At 40.8% G+C, this 17423-nt stretch overlaps 1 protein-coding gene across 2 annotated transcripts in view; it reads left to right on the forward strand.

Moving 5' to 3' along the window:
• CSRNP3 (cysteine and serine rich nuclear protein 3) overlaps window positions 1–17423 on the forward strand; it is a 160272-nt gene that overhangs the window by 81735 nt on the left and 61114 nt on the right. The window contains exon 1 of one of the 2 annotated variants that reach the window (XM_084642751.1): window positions 4560–4611. The exons of the other annotated variant lie outside the window; for it this stretch is intronic. The gene's annotated coding sequence lies outside the window, so the exon portion shown is untranslated. Of the gene's footprint in view, window positions 1–4559; window positions 4612–17423 lie in introns of those variants that run through there. 2 annotated transcript variants of the gene reach the window in all.

Here is a 17423-nt window from a genome sequence, read left to right on the forward strand (position 1 = left end):
CTTTCTGGTAAAGTAATAATAATACTTAGAGATTCTTAGGCACCTTCATTTTGAGTATCAGAGGTATTATCATTCCTATGTTACAAATGAAAAATTAAAGCAGAGTAAGATTGTGATTTGCCCAAGGCCATATATAGCAAGTCAATTTCAGAGCTCAGGTGACAATTTGGAGGCAGACAAAGTGTTAGCAACATGGCAATCAAGAGGTAGATAAGTGGGTTTCTTGAAGTGAGGGGCAATAGCAAAGCAAGGTGAGTTTTTGGGGTGGCAAGAAGGGTTTAGGAGGAGCTTCTGGAGGAGCAGAGAGTAGATGCTGGGAAGATGTAGTGAAGAAGCCAGTAGCAAGGTGGGAAGACAGCTTGTTGAGTGTGTGGGTCACCTCTCGTGTGTGAAGAAGAGAAGAGAGTCCCTCACTCCCATGGAGGGAGGAGGAGGTTGGCAAGCAGTGACCCCCTCTCCACAGTAAGACCAAGGAGGTGGGAGTGGCAGATCTCACTTGGCAAACATGTCAGCCTGCAGAAGGTTTGGAAGTTGGCTGGTTGGTAAGTGAGAGAAGGGAGGAGAGATGGGTGAGTGAACTAAATGACAGTTGGCCAGGTTTCTTAGATCAAAGAAATTTAATGCACCAAGAATGTTGAAAATCCTTTGTGCACTGAGGAGGACTCATTCTTTTTCACTTCAGAGGTTTTGTGCAGAATCATGAGGAAGGATTGGGTGCAAACTGATGTAACCTGCTAATAAATCCACTGCTCCCAGAACATGTGCTCATACACCACCCAGTTTAAGTAACAAGAGAAACACTACAGCAGTTAGTGTGTTCATCCTAAATACTGGAAGCTAGTGTAAAGGCTGTATGAAGTAACTTTCTCCCTGATACGGTTGTCCTCTTGTTTCCTGCAAAGCAGTTAAGTAATTTCTATTGTGTTCATCTGGTGTCAGCAACAGATTGCTCTGCATAAATGTATTGCTGCTGATTGAGAAATAGTATGTAATAACAATTTTAAAAATTGCCATCCAGTTCTAAATCTAGTGGTGCGATTGCCCCTTTTCCAGAACAAAACCAGTCCCATTTATCAGATGTTTAGAGTTTAATGATCATATCAATGTATCTTTAATGTGAAGTTAAGACTCATGTTTTCAAAGTTTACTTATATTACTGAATGCTTTGGATTTTGGATGCCCAAACTTGAGATATAGGCTGACTGGTGGATTTTTAGAACTTCTGAAAATTGGGCCTTGGGTGTATCATGCTGGAAACCTAGTAACTGAAGCACTTAACGTTACTTAAGACTTCTGAAAATGTAGTCCTCATTTTTAGAGTGTTGTAGTGCAGAATCTGCATTTGATATGGGAAAACACTTGTTTTGGCTCTCTGGTTTCAAGTGAGACAGCAGTATTATTTGTAATCTCACCTGTTTATCAAAGAAAGCAGCCATTGGCTATGGTCAGCTATGGAGCTATAGTTCAGCAATGGTTACTATGGAAACCAAATAAGTGACCTACATTTTACCAAACACAGTGATAGAGTTTCTGTGTTTTGGGGGGAAACCCCCCACCCCATGGACATACACATTTTTAAATTAACTTTGATTGTTGTTGTTTTTAACTTTATGTACACCATTAAACCTAGCAAATAAATTTAATTTAGTGTCTTTTGTCTGTAGACAGGAGTGGAGGGGACACTAAAATCTTTGAGCTGATGCACCATTAAAACATTAAAGTATTACAAAATAATAAAAATTTTGATCTTTGCTGTCTCTCTTAATATATTTGCAGGAAGAACATAACCAGATTTTATGAATTAGAGTGTGCATTCTTAGAATGCTGTATTTATATAGCTGCTAAATATGAATGCTCTATAAGGCCTTACCATCAAACAGCTAAATCTTGCAAAGATATGTGCTTGACTGACTCTACCAATGCACTCTCTGGGGCCGCTCATGTTAATAACGTTACTCAAAGTCTGAAGTATTGAGTCCTAAATAAACACCAGGGTTGAGATTCTGGTCCCACTGAAGTTAATGTGACTTTTGCCATTGGCTTCAGTACAGCCAGGATTGCATCTCAGGTCAAGAGAAGATTAACACAGGGAATGTTTGGAGAAAGCAGTTCTCAAAGCAGTTCTTTGGCACCGTCGTAGAACTGATCAATGAAATTGTTCTTAATTGTTCACTTTATTAATATAACTTCATAAGCAAAGTTTTATGAATGAAACAACATTCATTCATAAAACCGGTTACCCCAATAACTGGCTAATTGAGTTTCACTTTCAATCCAATTGCTGCTTAAATTGCTGAAATTTACACTGTTTCAACATTGTAACTTCTGCTCACTGTTTGTCATTCATTAGACTTGTCTATATTTTAACTCAAACTCCATTTTAACTTGTCCCAACTCCATTTTAAAATGCTCACTCTGTTTTGTAAAAGCTTGCTGCAACCTTCATTTTTTCAAAACCCTGCTGTAATCCTATTAGTTTAGATGTGTGAATGAGGTATGGATGGATGATGAAATCAACCTCCAGCCCCAGCCTGTCCTGATGAAATAAAGTGTAAACACCCAACGGCTGAAGATGCAGACAACAGCCCTGACAAAGTAAGAGGAGTCCACCCTCAAAAGAAAAGAGCAAAAGTACAATTGAAGAAACATCAAAGCCAGGTCTTAGGCTGAAAGTCATGTCTGCAATTGAAGGGTGATCAATCACACCGAACCCAGAGGCAGCATGACACAGCAAGACCTATAGACTCTGGATTCAAACTAAAGCCTACAAAAAGGATGAGTGAGATGGAAGACTTTGAAGGGTAACATTCTGCTGCCAACATGGAAGGGCATCGGTGCATGCCCAACAGAGACCCAGCTCTTCCTTGTGCCCGGCTTTCCTGGCCAGTTAGCCGCCACAAGCTACGAACCCAAGCCACGATCTCAAGCTACATTCAGGACTGGTAACGATACAGCATCTGCAGAACTTGTGTGTGTTTGTGAACGAACGTGTGAATGAATGTGAAACTGAATGAAATGTTATAGCTATAACTGACTGACTACTATGGTTCTTTTTGTATTCACAATAAATGTGACATTTTGTCTTATCCCCTTTAACAAGATCCTGCTGGTTTTTATTTTATTGGTATAACACTGTGACTCCCCTTCTGACAACAAAAATTCGTACAGGAGCCCAGGAGAGGGGACTGAAGCCTGAATCCTGCTGCAGTGGGCAGTGGGGCCAAAGCCCGAGCCCTACTACCCCAGTCGGGAGGGCCCAAAGCCCAAGGGCTTCAGCCCTGGGCAGGGGACCTGTAACTTGAGCCCTGCTGCCCAGGACGGAAGCTGATGCCTAAGCCCCGCTGCACAAGGCTGAAGCCCTCGGACTTTGGCCCTGGATGGTGGGGCTCGGACTTTAGCAAGTCTAACGTCACCTCTGGCGACACCATTAAAATGGGGTTGCAACCCACTTTGGCGTCCCAACCCACAGTTTAAGAACCGCTGGGTTAGGCGAAAGGTGAGGACAATGGGTGAAATTCAAAATAAAACTTAGATAGGACTTTAATGGTGCACTGACCATATGCTGGCCCTTTATACAGGGGTAAACACTCAATAAGATTTCATGGGCAGTTACATGGTCATAAAGTTGGCTAGCATATGTACCTTAATGGTTATACTTTTTAAAAAAAGTCATTAACTGTTGTGATTTGATTAGAACGGTTACTTACAGGAAAGCTTAAACAAATGGGTTTTGAGAAGGATTTACTAAAACAGATTTTTAAGGAGAGAAGTTGCATTTATTATTCTTCTGCAATTTGATTTTTTTTGTTGTTGTTCAAGTAACTGATCTTTCATTACATCTCTCTGAGAAAGTCAAAAAAGGGAAGAGCTTTGTATATATGTTAACTGGAGTGTTCTAGGTTTTTCCAGCCAAAGCAGAGTTGTGTGTTTCCAGACTGTACCTAGCATATCGTAACAGAAATGGTTAATTTATGCAAAGGGGAAGCCTTCCCTTTCTGGGAATCAAACCCAGGCTGTGGCTGTGAGAGTGCCACTGAATCCTGATCAGTAGACCACCAAGGAAAAGATACAAGAAAGTCCGTCTTTGTGCAGTGTTGTCATGAGCTGGAGAAGAGCATGTGTGGAATGGCAAGCCAAAGGATAGACAGGATCAGATTAGTAACAGCAATGTTGTCAAAAATTCTAGATCTGTTTAACTATTCTCAGGTCAACTGTTCCTACAATGAAGTATTTTAAATTCTTAAATTTAAGTTAACTGCAATTCATGTCCATTATTAAAAATAATATATATGACTTACTGATAGATGAGACTGATACTCTTTTTTGGCAATTGTTTTCCTCACATGCTAGTTGATTTTATGCACAGATGAGGTGATTTGTATGCTTGCTTGAATAAGTATCCTGTTATAGTATGTGAGACATTACTAATAGAATATTTAGAAATTTTAAAGGTTTCTTGACCAGTTGGTGTTTGATTGTATCATTTTGTCAATAATGAGATATGAATTTCATTCTCTTAAGGAAAAATTAAGAAAGTATCTACAGACTGAAAACATGGTTTCAGCAGCCTAAAATCTCCTGAAAGAAACTGGAGTTCTTTGAGATCACAAGGTCAGTAGTTACTCATGTCCATACGTACATACATTTATATAGCCCAAATTTAGTATAACTGTCTAAAACAGTTGTACCAGTTGCTGGTACAAAAGATACAGTTCTGTTTGAAAAGTCCGTAGAAGGTTTGTTTGTATGGTTAACACCAAACTGGTTACAAACATTTTGCTCCCCAAATGCAATTTTATGTTTGGTGCTGTTTACCACTGGCAGTAGAAGCTGTTACAAGGTCAACGCTTGCCATCAGCTTTAATTAGAACTGATCGAATACTGGAGGGAAAAAAAAGTTCATGAATCTTCACTCAGCTTTGCAAATGAGTTCAGTTTTGCATACCTGCACCCTTTTGTGTTAACTTTCTGCAAACATTTTAGCAGTTTAGTTTTGCTGGCACATGTGTTCATGGAAAATGAATTTTGAAGTTGTATGAAGAAATGTTTTCAGAAATTGTATTATAAACTAACATATGTCGACATTTATACTGAAGTTCATGCATGCTTATCCAGTCAAAGAATTGAAACAATACTGTGTGACTTATCTGACCCAAAACAATTAACTAACTCTTCTGAAATATTGAATACTTACAGAAAAAAATAATTTGAAATCAGTTCATGTAGTAAAAGTATCTCACTGAATAATTAAAAATATTGAATAAATTAGAGGAAGTAATGATCTTCTGATAGATATTTCATGATCATAAAAAGAGGATAAATTCATTGGATAAATTTTGTTGTAAATTATTTGTTCAGCTCTAGTCTTCTCACAACTCCCACATAGCTCTCTTATTCTAAGTATAAGGAAAAACTGTGGTAATTTCCAATACTCCTATGGAGTAGCTTTTAAAAAAGCTATATACAGATTTCAACTGGAAATAAAATGTACCTCATTCTCTTTGGCTTTTGATTTTACTACCCACATGGGGGAGGGGAAGGTGGGAGGAGAAACAGTTTTGTGCTTGTTGAGAGATTTATCTTTATGCAATTTCTATCTGTAAGATGTGTGTTATTTAGAATGTGTATTTTAAATGTTCATATATTAAAAGTAAGATGCTGTGTGTAGTGAAAAGCAGAGTAAGAGACAAAAGTGTGTTTCAATAAGTTGAATCTAAAACATTGTGTTGGGTTTTGTTTGTGGAGAGAAGCTGGTCAATCTGGAGGAGGATTCAAACTATGTGGAATTTAGACTCATCTGAAATCAATAAAATCAGACATATTATATATTCAGAGCAAAAGTGAAGTGCAGTCTCAGGATTGTGAAGTCCAATCTCAGTCACCTTTTGGATTTCAGAATCAGGCTGTACATGACAATGCAGGACACAGAATTTTCTTTTTAGGGTTTTAGTAACTTTTGCCTTCCCTCATTAACCTAAGTGGGAGTTTTAGATTGCAGAATCAGGATCTAAAAATCTTCAAACTAGGACTCATTACCAAATTATGCCAAATGTCAAAACAATAATTTTGTAAGTGATACCGTATAATTCATCTTCGGTGACTGGGGAACTGTGGGTCCTGGTCTTATGTTTTACCAGGTCTGGAGAAGGAAACTATCCGAATCAAATGCAAAGGGGATAAGATTTGGACCAGGTGGGGAGGGGAGGACTAGATTAGGATAAGGAGACTGGTCAGCCTAGGACAGGGGAAAGATAAACTAGGAGTTGGTGGGTAGACAGGGACTGGGAGCCAGCCCAAAGAACCTGGGACTGGGAACCAGGGGAAGGTCATAGGAAACTGGGACTGAAAGGAAGAAGAGAATAACTAAGACTGGGACTGGTTGGGCTAGGGGACTGTGACTGAGAGATACAGTGGCCAGTGCCAGGTGCCCCAGAGGGAATGAACAGAACCTGTCGCTCATTCCCAGCTTCTGGCAAACAGAGGTTAGGCACACCATTCCTGCCCATCCTGGCTAATAGCCATTGATGGGCCTATCCTCCGTGAATTTATCTAGTTCTTTTTTTAACCGTGTTATGGTCTTGGCCTTGATTCAGGGGCAAAACAAAAACCCAGGAGTCAGTGAGCTCTGAGCCTGTGGGGCAGGGACAGAGCAAAAACCCCAGAGTCAGGCATCCTAGCTCCAGCGATGACAGACAAATGCAGGCCTCTTGACCTGGTGAGGGGAGGCTGCCACCCCAGGGATCGGGTGGCAGGGGGGCCTGGACCCAGGGCCCTAACAGTGGCAGAATGGTCCACCACTGGTCAGAGGGGATTCCAGCCGCAACATGCCAACCATGCTTCAGGCAGCACTAAAGCCAGACTGAAGTCAGCTGTCTGTGGGCCACTTCCCCTTGGGGTGCACCTGGAATCACAGGGCATCTTCCATCTCCTCCTGGTAGGTGGCCAGTGGCAATCCTGGCAGATCTGCGGTAGACACATGTTCCCCAGTGGGCAGGGTGTCGCTGGGTTAGGCAGCAGAGTCCACAGGCTGGAACAAGCAGGATATGTCTATCTCCCTCAGCATACTGGCTGTAACTGAGCTAGAGGCTCTGCCTTTTATACTTCCTGTTCCTGTTATTCACTTGTAGTGGGAGGGGTGAGGCAGGTCTGACTCCACCCACTTGGGTGCAGTGGGTGGTTCCACCCCTTTTGGATCAGAGGGAGGCCATACCACCTCACTACAAGCAGTATGGTCTCTCTCCAACATGTACCCCAGTGAAAGAAAATATAATTGCTAGGCATAATTTTTCTAAAGCAGTTACATTATTTAGGAGCCTAAATCCCATTCAATAGAACTTAGGGTCCTAAGTCACTTAAGTGCTTTTGAAAATTGCACCCTAAGCGACCTGAAACACACTGTCCCTGCCTCTCTGTGAGCAAAGAAAAAAAAAAATCTGAGCCCAGAAAGATGACATCATTATTCCTAAATAATAAAGAACCTACAGAACATATCAGTAGTCTTCAATATTCTCATATTTTTGTGATAGAGAAACTTTGATATAAACGTGTCTAGAAATTCTGGATGGTCATAAGACACTAAAAGCTAGTTATCTCCTGCTGCTTGTTCCTGTGTAAGAGTAGGATTTTATATTTGTATTAGAGGTTATAATGATTGACGGTTATAATAATGTAGTATGTATTAATGTATGATTTGATCATCCTGCCAGCCATCCTTTTTGAATAGCCGAAAGGAATGACCCTCTGGGACATTGGTAGAAATGCATCTGACAGATTGCCAGTGTCTTTACTGATGTTAAGGCAAGGACAGACCAGAATAATCCTTATGGCTGATTATGGTCACCCTCTGTTTTAGGATAAGTTACAATGTTTACTTTGGGGTCTTGTTTCCTATATGCATTACAAATTTACTCCCTTTAGTTAAATATACATTTCTTTGTTTTAAGGGTTAGTTAGTAAGAGACAGAATCTTGTATTGTGTCTATATTAATGAGATTAGAGGTTTAATTTACAACAGGCCTGGGCCCCAATGTGAATTGTTTTGGTCATAAGATTTAGCAAGGTTTAATTTACAATGTCTTTTTGCTCAATATAAAATACTGCTGTTTGTATACCGTTGAAGGTCTCTGTAAAAGACTGTGTGAATGAGGAATGCATGCATCAGGAAAAGATGAGGTGTGAAGGCCATTGTTAAAACCAGATGGTCAAGACAGGAGAAGTGAAGATATTTAGGGAGACTTATCGGACAACCATCAACACGCATCCATGATTGAGGAAGGGCAGATTGATGACCCTGAGGTTGGCACCCTTAAAGACAAGATTATTGATAAAATCTGAAACCAGGACAGGATGACCCTCTCAAAGGTGCTTTGGAATGTAAATATCAAAGATAATACCAATTAAGGAGTAACTGGCCATAAATGACACAGCAAAATCCATAGACTTCAACAGAGAAAAAGGACTATAAGAACAGGGTGCTTTGCCATGGAATTTTGGGTTCATCTTGCCACAACTCCAGGAGCATCGGATCGCGATCGACAGAGCCCAGCTCTCCTCTGCGACCAATCTGGCTGGCCACTAGATTGATCCAGACTCTGGACTGGTAACTATAAACATCGACTGGTAGGACTGTGTGCATGGTATATGTGTGTGTGTGTGTGTGACTGAAAAGCATATGCTAACTGCTGTATTTTCAATAAATGCGGAGTATTGCCTTTTTCCCTGAAAAAAAAGATCCCGTGTGCTTCTTATAAGCATAACACCTACTACAACTGTCATCATCGTCATGCACTGTGGGATCCTGGCTTCTGTAGTGTTACAGATACCTGATTTATTTTGGAGGAAAAAAAAAATTCCTGTCCTTTAAGTCATTGGGACTGAGAAATTTCTGCAGAGAGATACCTTATTTAGTTTTGTAGAGTGTTTCCCACTCTCTTTGGAGCATCTTTCTCTAGTTTTTGTCCAGAGAGATTGTCTCCTATATGCCTTTTTGGTGGAAGTTTTACTGCTTTGGATCATTTGTGATCATAGATAGGCTAATGCATCAGGACAAACCGAAGAAAAACAAGAATTTCATCTCCTAAATTTGGGAGGTGTGCAGACTTCAGCGTTTTTGTCTTATTGATTGTTGTTTAAAGTAGTTTTAGAACCATCGCTTCTAGAACTCTCTCTTTAGAGGTGTCTGTCTTTCAGGCATCTCTCTTTGCTGCCTCCAAATCCCTTTTCTTCATCAGGGAGTAACCTCTCTTCTCCACACTATATGGAACCCTTCTGTGCCACAACGACCTCCCCTTCACTTCTCCCTGTGGACCAGCCCTCCTCAGAAATGTCAACAGTCATCACTGCCTTAATGGTATGTTAATCAAAGAGCAAGTGTAATCTCAGGTATGCTTTGATGTATCAGGCAACTCCATTACTCCACTTTCAGAGTGGCTCCCTCATTTTGAAGGAGGCAGATCTGGATTTCTTTCAGTGTCACAAGGAGGGACTCATGATAGAAATTTTTGCTTATTTGAAAGATGCCAAATATAGTTTTGATTAAACAGGTGTTGTCTTCACTCCACATAAGAGGGAGTAATTGCTAGCTGATTATAATTCTGCTTCTGATTTCCATGGCCATGAACTCATGTTGCGGGCTTTGGCTAAAATAAAAAGATAACTACAACAGCTTGAAAGGATTCAAGCATTCATAAGGATTCAGTAGATAAACAAAGATGGGGAGCATAATGTGCACATTCAAGTCTCAAGCTGATTTCCCAGTGGCTGCACCTATGCTCTCAAAAATCTGATGCCTTTGCCATTAGTCCAGCTTCACCAGACATAGCGACAATGGGAGCTGTAGTAGAGACAGGTTCAGTTCTTTGTTAACCACCATGTCATCTAACCTTGCTCTGTTGTCGGCCTACAGCAAAATACTTGCAACTATGAACTACAGGGTAGTTGAACTGTACACCTCATACTCTTTATCTCTACAGCTGATAGGATGATTGTCCACTTCAGACAGGAACTAATTTTATATGACAATAGAAGCGTCTTAGAATGTGACTAGATTTGAGTACTCTGAGCATAGTGGTATAAGTCAACCCTGGGGCTTTATAGATTAGATATGGGCTGGGGCTGCTCTGTCTTCCAATACGTATTAAAAGTGGATACTTACCCACTATCACAATCCTTTGATGAAAAGTGCTGTAATTTGGTGGTTCAGTTCAGAGTTTTAAGTAAACCCAGACGCATTCCTGCTATTTCTATTCCATCAAGTGTACCCAATTGCTCTTTTATTTCTTTATTTAGGCTTCCCTACCTAGTAGTCTAATGAGGTCAGAAAGGTCAAAACAGACAAGCAGGAAAGGTCACAATGGCTTATGCATGCATCCTTTTCTGTAGGCTGAAATTCAGCATGCTAGGAACGGGAGAAATTATACTGTTTGGATTGTGCAGCAAAATAATGACATGACCAAGTAGCCTTCGTTACCCTTTCCCACAGAATGTACTACCGTGCCTTTCACAATTAGCAGAGATTATCTTTGAGAGAGAGGAAATAAGTGGTTTTTTAACTAATTCATGTAAATTAAAATAAAGTTTAGCTTTTTAATTTATCTGGTCCAGGGAATTTTTTTTTTTACTTATCTTGGCAGGATATCACCCTATATTCAAAGAAATGATACATTTCCATCCCACTCCCTTCTGTTACTTAGACATAAATAAAACTGAAGAGTGTAAAACTGGCATTAAGTGTGCAGGATTCATACTGAAATCCACATTTTTTACAGTAATGCAAAAGAATTCATGACTTCTCTCCTTGTCTCTATTTTTGGCTAGTTTGCCTTATCCAGTAAGAGTAATTATTAGGGATCCTTCATATAGCCCCTTTCATCTGAGGATCTTAAATTACTTTATACATTTTAATTAGCTAAGCATAAAATCACAACAGTGAGGTAACTGACAGTGGGTGATGGTATTTGCCATGTTACAGTTGGCAGAACTAGGGTACAGAGAAGTTAGTAACTTGCTAAAGGTCAGACGACTAGTCATTAAAGACAGGAACAGAATCGGCTCCCAAGCCTACTCAATAAGCTTCCTCCCTTTTATACTCAGAAGTAATATTTTGAACTGTAACCACTGATAAAGTGTTAATGAAATCTGTGTAGCAAAAATAAATATTGTGCTGGGATTCACAGTAAAGGCTTGGCCCATACTTCATGGTTCAAAACTTGTTTGCAAGAATACTTAGCACAGTTCTCAACCTCCATTCCTAATCCCATTCTCTTTCAGAACTTGATGTTATAGAATGACAATGTAATTCTCTTTTGATACATACCTACAAGGAAGAGTCAGACATTATTAAAACAGATATACTTGTTCTCTCCAAACTTTACTGAGTGGCATGAACCAAAGATTCAATGCCTTGACCCCACAATCTTAGTTTCTTTTTGTCAAAATCAGAGCACAGTATCAAATTATGCATAAAAAGGATTTGTCCCCACCTTTACCCATTTAACATAAAGATTACTGTCATATGGTTATGACAGACATTGTGCCAGGTCCTCAGCTAGTGTAAACTGACATAGCTACATTTAATTTGATTTGCACCTGCTTAGGATCTACTGTAGTTCATTAAGTAAATGATCTGGGTTCAAGTTAATTTGTGAGTCCTTTGCTGCATGAATATGCCCTTTTTACATGCACAGTGAGATTTGACTCTCACATTTTAGTTTTTCTGATATGCTATGAAGTGCACACACTGAAAATGTGTTAATATTGCCTTAACACTGCATGTGATAAAATGCCCACATGATTTTACAAGCATGTTGGTTTAGTCTGCCAGACACAAGTTATATCCTTGCTTAACTAGAACCTGGAATTCTCTTGAAAACTCTATTATGAACATAAAGCTGGTTAAGAACAGTGGCTAGAACTGCTCCCTGCATTGTTTCCAAAACTCTCTGCATGTGCAGCCTCTTTTCCATGCAATCTTCAGTCTTGCACTAGACAGATCTCTAACTGTTGGAAAGTCAGACAGTTTAAGGGAAGGATCTTAATTCTGATTCTTTATTAGAGTTTATAACAACTTCTGCATTCAAATAGTATGTACATGTTTTACTCTTTTGTTGGGTAATGGTACAGACAAAATGTACAAATATAAAAAAGATTGATTTGATAGAACAATCCATTCATACAAGGTTCAAAATTAATTCAGTACTTGAAACTTCTGTACAAACCACAGAGATTACTTAGGAACAGTTTCTTCCTGTTCTGTGTTGAAATCAAAAGGGTTCTATGTGGCCACAGGAGTCCCTCTGCACGTAGCAGTTTGCAGAATCAGAGCTAGCATAATCTTAATGCCACAAGTTACTAATAAATTATAATATTTCTAACCTTGGGAGCTCAAAACTTATGAGACAGACCCGAAAAAAATGTGAAATTGGTTTTTAAATCATAGGATTAATAAATAAAAAGAATCACATTTCACTTCTGTAAAAAGAAAAGGAGTACTTGTGGCACCTAAGAGACAAACAAATTTATTAGAGCATAAGCTTTCGTGAGCTACAGCTTACTTCGTCGGATGCATACAGTGGAAAATATAGTGGGGACATTTTATATACACAGAAAACATGAAACAATGGGTGTTACCATACAGACTGTAACAAGAGTGATCAGGAAAGGTGAGCTATTACCAGCGGGGGTGGGAGGGAACCTTTTGTAGTGATAATCAAGGTGGGCCCATTGCCAACTGTGTCCACATATCTATTCAGGGGACACCATCATAGGGCCTAATCACATCAGCCACACGATCAGAGGCTCGTTCACCTGCGCATCTACCAATGTGATATATGCCAACATGTGCCAGCAATGCCCCTCTGCCATGTACATTGTCCAAACTGGACAGTCTCTACGTAAAAGAATAAAAGGACACAAATCAGACGTCAAGAATTATAACATTCAAAAACCAGTTGGAGAACACTTCAATCTCTTTGGTCACTTGATTACAGACCTAAATGTGGCAATTCTTCAACAAAAAAACTTCAAAACCAGACTCCAACGAGAGACTGCTGAATTGGAATTAATTTGCAAACTGGATACTTTTAATTTAGGCTTGAATAAAGACTGGGAGTGGATGTGTCATTACACAAAGTGAAACTATTTCCCCTTGTTTATTTCCCCTCCTACTATTCTTGTAAAGTGCTGGAAATGGCCCACCTTGATTATCACTACAAAAGGTGTCGTCTGTCCCCCCGCACGTCGTCTCTCCCCCCTCCCCCACCGCTGGTAAAAGCTCACCTTTCCTGATCAGTCTTGTTACAATCTGTATGATAACACCCATTGTTTCATGTTCTCTATGTATATAAAATCTCCCCACTATATTTTTCCACAGTATGCATCCGAGGAAGTGAGCTGTAGCTCACGAAAGCTTATGCTCAAATAAATTTTTTAGTGCCACAAGTACTCCTTTTCTTTTTACGGATACGGACTAACACGGCTGCTACTCTGAAACATTTTACTTCTCGTTTCTCTTTGAATTTTTTAATTTTTAAAAAAGAACACACATTCATGTTTTGGTTGAAAATTCAGAGTGAAATGCACACAAATGAGGGGGTCTCTTCCTTATTTCCTGACTGATTGGGTTGGCCTTTTCCTCCCCTCATTCATTTCCCCTAGACTCGCTCTCTTTCTGGGCATCCTCCTTGATCTTTCTTTTCACTATAGTAGCAGCTCACAGGAGAGTAGGTGGGCAGTTGGTCCTGCAAGATGCTTCTTTCTTGGAAAGAACTGTTGGGATAATTTTCCCAACAGGGTTGGAAGTCCATTGTGCTAGACACTATACAAACCAGAAGAAGTCATGGGGAGAGAGTGGTCTCTGATTGGGGGAGGTTGGAATTGTGTCCCAAACAAACATATCCAAGATGCCAGCAGCTGTTAGCGTGGACCCTAGTAGCCTGGAGAAATACCTCAAAATATTAATAATTTCCCACTTTTCCAAATATATATTATATTTGTAAGCTTTCAATAAACAAAGTAAAGCATTCAGTATATATTATGTATGTTTTTAAAAGTATGTGTCTTGCTCACAATTCCCACCTGAACTCACTATTTCGCTTGCAGAATGTAGGATTGCATTTGTCTGTCTAATGTGGACCTAAAATATATTTAATACAGTAACTCCTCACTTAATGTCATCTCAGTTAACGTTGTTTCATTGTTACGTTGCTGATCTATTAAAGGACATACTCGTTTAAAGTTGCTCAGTGTTCAGTTATAACGTTGTTTGGTTGTCACCTGCTAGTACAGTACTTTGTCCACTACTTGTGAGATTCTCTGGAAGAGCAGCCTGTTGGAACTAGTGGGTGGGGGCTTGGAACCAAGGTGGGCCAGCAGCCCCCCATCAGCTCCTCAGCACCTCCTGCCTCCTGGCGGGCCCTGCAGATCAGTGCTTCCCTCCTTGCGCCTCCCGCCCGCTGCAATCAGCTGTTTCGCGGCATTCAGGAGGCTGGGGAGGAGCACGGACGCAGCACGCTCAGGGGTGGGGATGGGGGTGGAGCAGGGGCAGGAAGAGGCGGAGCGGGCCTGGGGCAGAGCCAGGGGTTGAGCACCCCCAGCACTTCGGAAAGGTGGCACCTGTGCAGCTGTGTATGTGCCATCGGAGGAGGGAGTGGTGTGCTCCAGCGGGATAGCGTGGGTTCATCATCGCGATCAGTTTCTGCAGGGAAGTGTTTGCAGCCGCTGCCATGCGTCTATTGTGTCTCCTCCCTCCTGCCTCCGTCGGTGCTGCCTTGTAGAGTGTGAGGCTACATTAACAACGTGTTAACCCTGGAGGGCTCAGCTGAGTGCTAGTTCATCATTTAGCAGCCAGGCATTCCCTGGAAAAAAATTTCCCTGGAACCTAACCCCCCCATTTACATTAATTCTTATGGGGAAATTGCATTTGCTTAACATCATTTCACTTAAAGTCACATTTTTCAAGAGCATAACTACAATGTTAAGCAAGGAGTTACTGTACTATAGAGTGGCAGGAACTGTTCTGTGTAAGTGCCTGAGGGGAGTTGTATGCACAATGCATGTGTCTTTCTGTTACTTCACGTGTTCACTGAAGGTCTGGCCTGTCTTATTTTAAGTCAATGGCAAATCTCCTTTTGGGTTCAGTGGGACAGGCTCAAGTCTCATCAATAGAGGGGAGAAGAGGAACTTCCTGACAAACACATACCATCACAGAGATCCTCCCCTTAGCCTGGGCGGAGGTCCTTTAGTAGTGGGTGGGCAGAAGCCCGCTCACCTCCTGGATCCCAACAGGAGCACTCTCTTCTATTCTTCTGGTCTGAATCTGTCACACTGACTTCCAGCACTCTCTTATATTCTTCTGGTCTGAATCTGTCACACTACACAAACAAAAAAAATTAGTAAAAAAAAAAATTGGAAAAAAAGGTCTTAATGGTTAAAATAAATAAATAACTGTAAAATACTGCATACTGAACTGAAGTTTCCATTTCTGTTGCCCCATGAACATAGAATTAGGCATGGTTCCTGTTGAGAGGAATTATAATCTAATACAAACAAGACAAAACACAGGACAGCAGTTCAAGAAAGAAAGGTTACAGAGAGATCATTGGAGAGGAACTCTTTATAAGAAGGATTCATAGCAGAAATGAGTTTTGACGTGATGATTTGAAAGAGATGGATGGCATTTGGTGAACAAGATGTGTTCAGTAGCCAGGCTAAGAGGGGGGCCAGCAGTACATTATTAACTGAAAACTTCCTTTATAGTTCCTCCTTTTAGGTCCTGCAATGTCCATCCCCGCTGTGTAGCTCTGAATGATTCCCCAGCATGCATTATACTCTGATATCTGAGCTGTCATGGAAACTAGCTGGAGCATGGAGCTGGCTTATGAAGTGGATACAGGGATGTGTCAGGCAGCCTGTTTTAAATGTATTTGGCTTTTTTCAAAGTCTCTCTTTAAACAAAACAACATCTTATCTTTAAAACAAAACTAACATGATTCCTTGTAGACACACACCATGCTCCATTGGGATTCTCGACATTTCATGAGGGCGCAAGAGTCATATCTGGCTGGCTCTGAAGGGGATGGACGTGGTTGTACCTTTTATTTCCTTCATGCCTGATTTATGTAATTTTTAGACATGATCTGTTCAGGTGATTGCATAATGACTGGAGAAGGCATAAACCTCCACATTTTTTCTTGTGGTCACGTTACAGTCAGAATTTGTTAATTCATTTAAATAATTAATTTTATTATCTGATGCTGCAGCAGGTAATAGCTTCTTTGTCACCTACTCCATGTCACTCAGTACAATAGTACACCTGCCATGTAGCTAACGTGCACTATTCTGGCAGTCTAACCACCTGTGTTTAGGAAGCATGTGAGAGAAAACAAAGTGTGTTTACAGAAGAGAATCTGTTCATTGTCTGAGTATGCTAGCTCTCCAAGCTCATACAGCTTCCCCTGCAGTTTGCTGGATTAGGGTGCACAGTTCTTATCTCCCTTTACATTTGTCTCTCAGAAATCAGACTGGTGGGAAGAGCAGTTTCATTTTGATTTATGGTACCTGAATTGATCTGAGGTAAGAAATAGCACTTCCTTTTTTGATAAGTAAACATAATTGAAATTTTTTTGTGTTCAGGAATCACAGTATAAACAACAACAAAATAAACTGTATGATTGTGCATAACTTATTTTGAATGTTTAATTCAATTAATATCTTTACATAGCTATTTTTGGGGCCTATCGTCAGTCTCCACTCTGTCACTAAGCAAGTTAACAATTCCAGTAGTTTCTGCAGCGTTCTTCATGGAGACAAGAGGCAGGGTTTAGTTATAATGAACGTATTGAAAGATTCTTTGTTGAGACCATGTGTATCTCTCTATCTTTCATGGCTGTCTGAACACAGCCTGGAGAGCTGACTCTTGCTCTGTGACCAGATAACCGGTACAAAAGGGACTGCAGACCCTTTGGGGGAGTAATCCCTGGTGCAAGAGATCTTTGCAAGAGTCACAGAGGCAACTCCGCTGGGTCCATGATCCCCTGCAAGAGGTCCTGGTACTAGGCACATGTCAAGGCAGTGTCAAGAGCAGGACTAACAGTGGCCAGGGCTTTCCCAGAGACCACGTGGAGTGCCCTCCATGGGAATAAGATCCAAATAAAAGAAAAGGTGGGGCAGTCTGAATGACCCTGCCTTGGGTGACAGCATTGCTAGCTGGAGGCACATCATCACCCCATTGCTGTCACAGACGTTCCCCCGGAAAAGTAAGTACAGCCTAAACTGTATTTTTTTTCCTGATAGCACCCCTTCCATGATAGAGGATTCCTCTCAGGGTTGTGCATGGTGCAGTCGCTGTCAGAGGGAGTCCTGGCAGCACTGCTGCATTAGAGCTAGGGTTGCCAGGGGTCCAGTGTTCGACCGGAACACCCGATCAA

The sequence above is a fragment of the Lepidochelys olivacea genome (genome assembly GCF_965140295.1).
Source record: "Lepidochelys olivacea isolate rLepOli2 genome assembly, chromosome: 11".
Taxonomy (NCBI): Eukaryota; Metazoa; Chordata; order Testudines; family Cheloniidae; genus Lepidochelys; species Lepidochelys olivacea.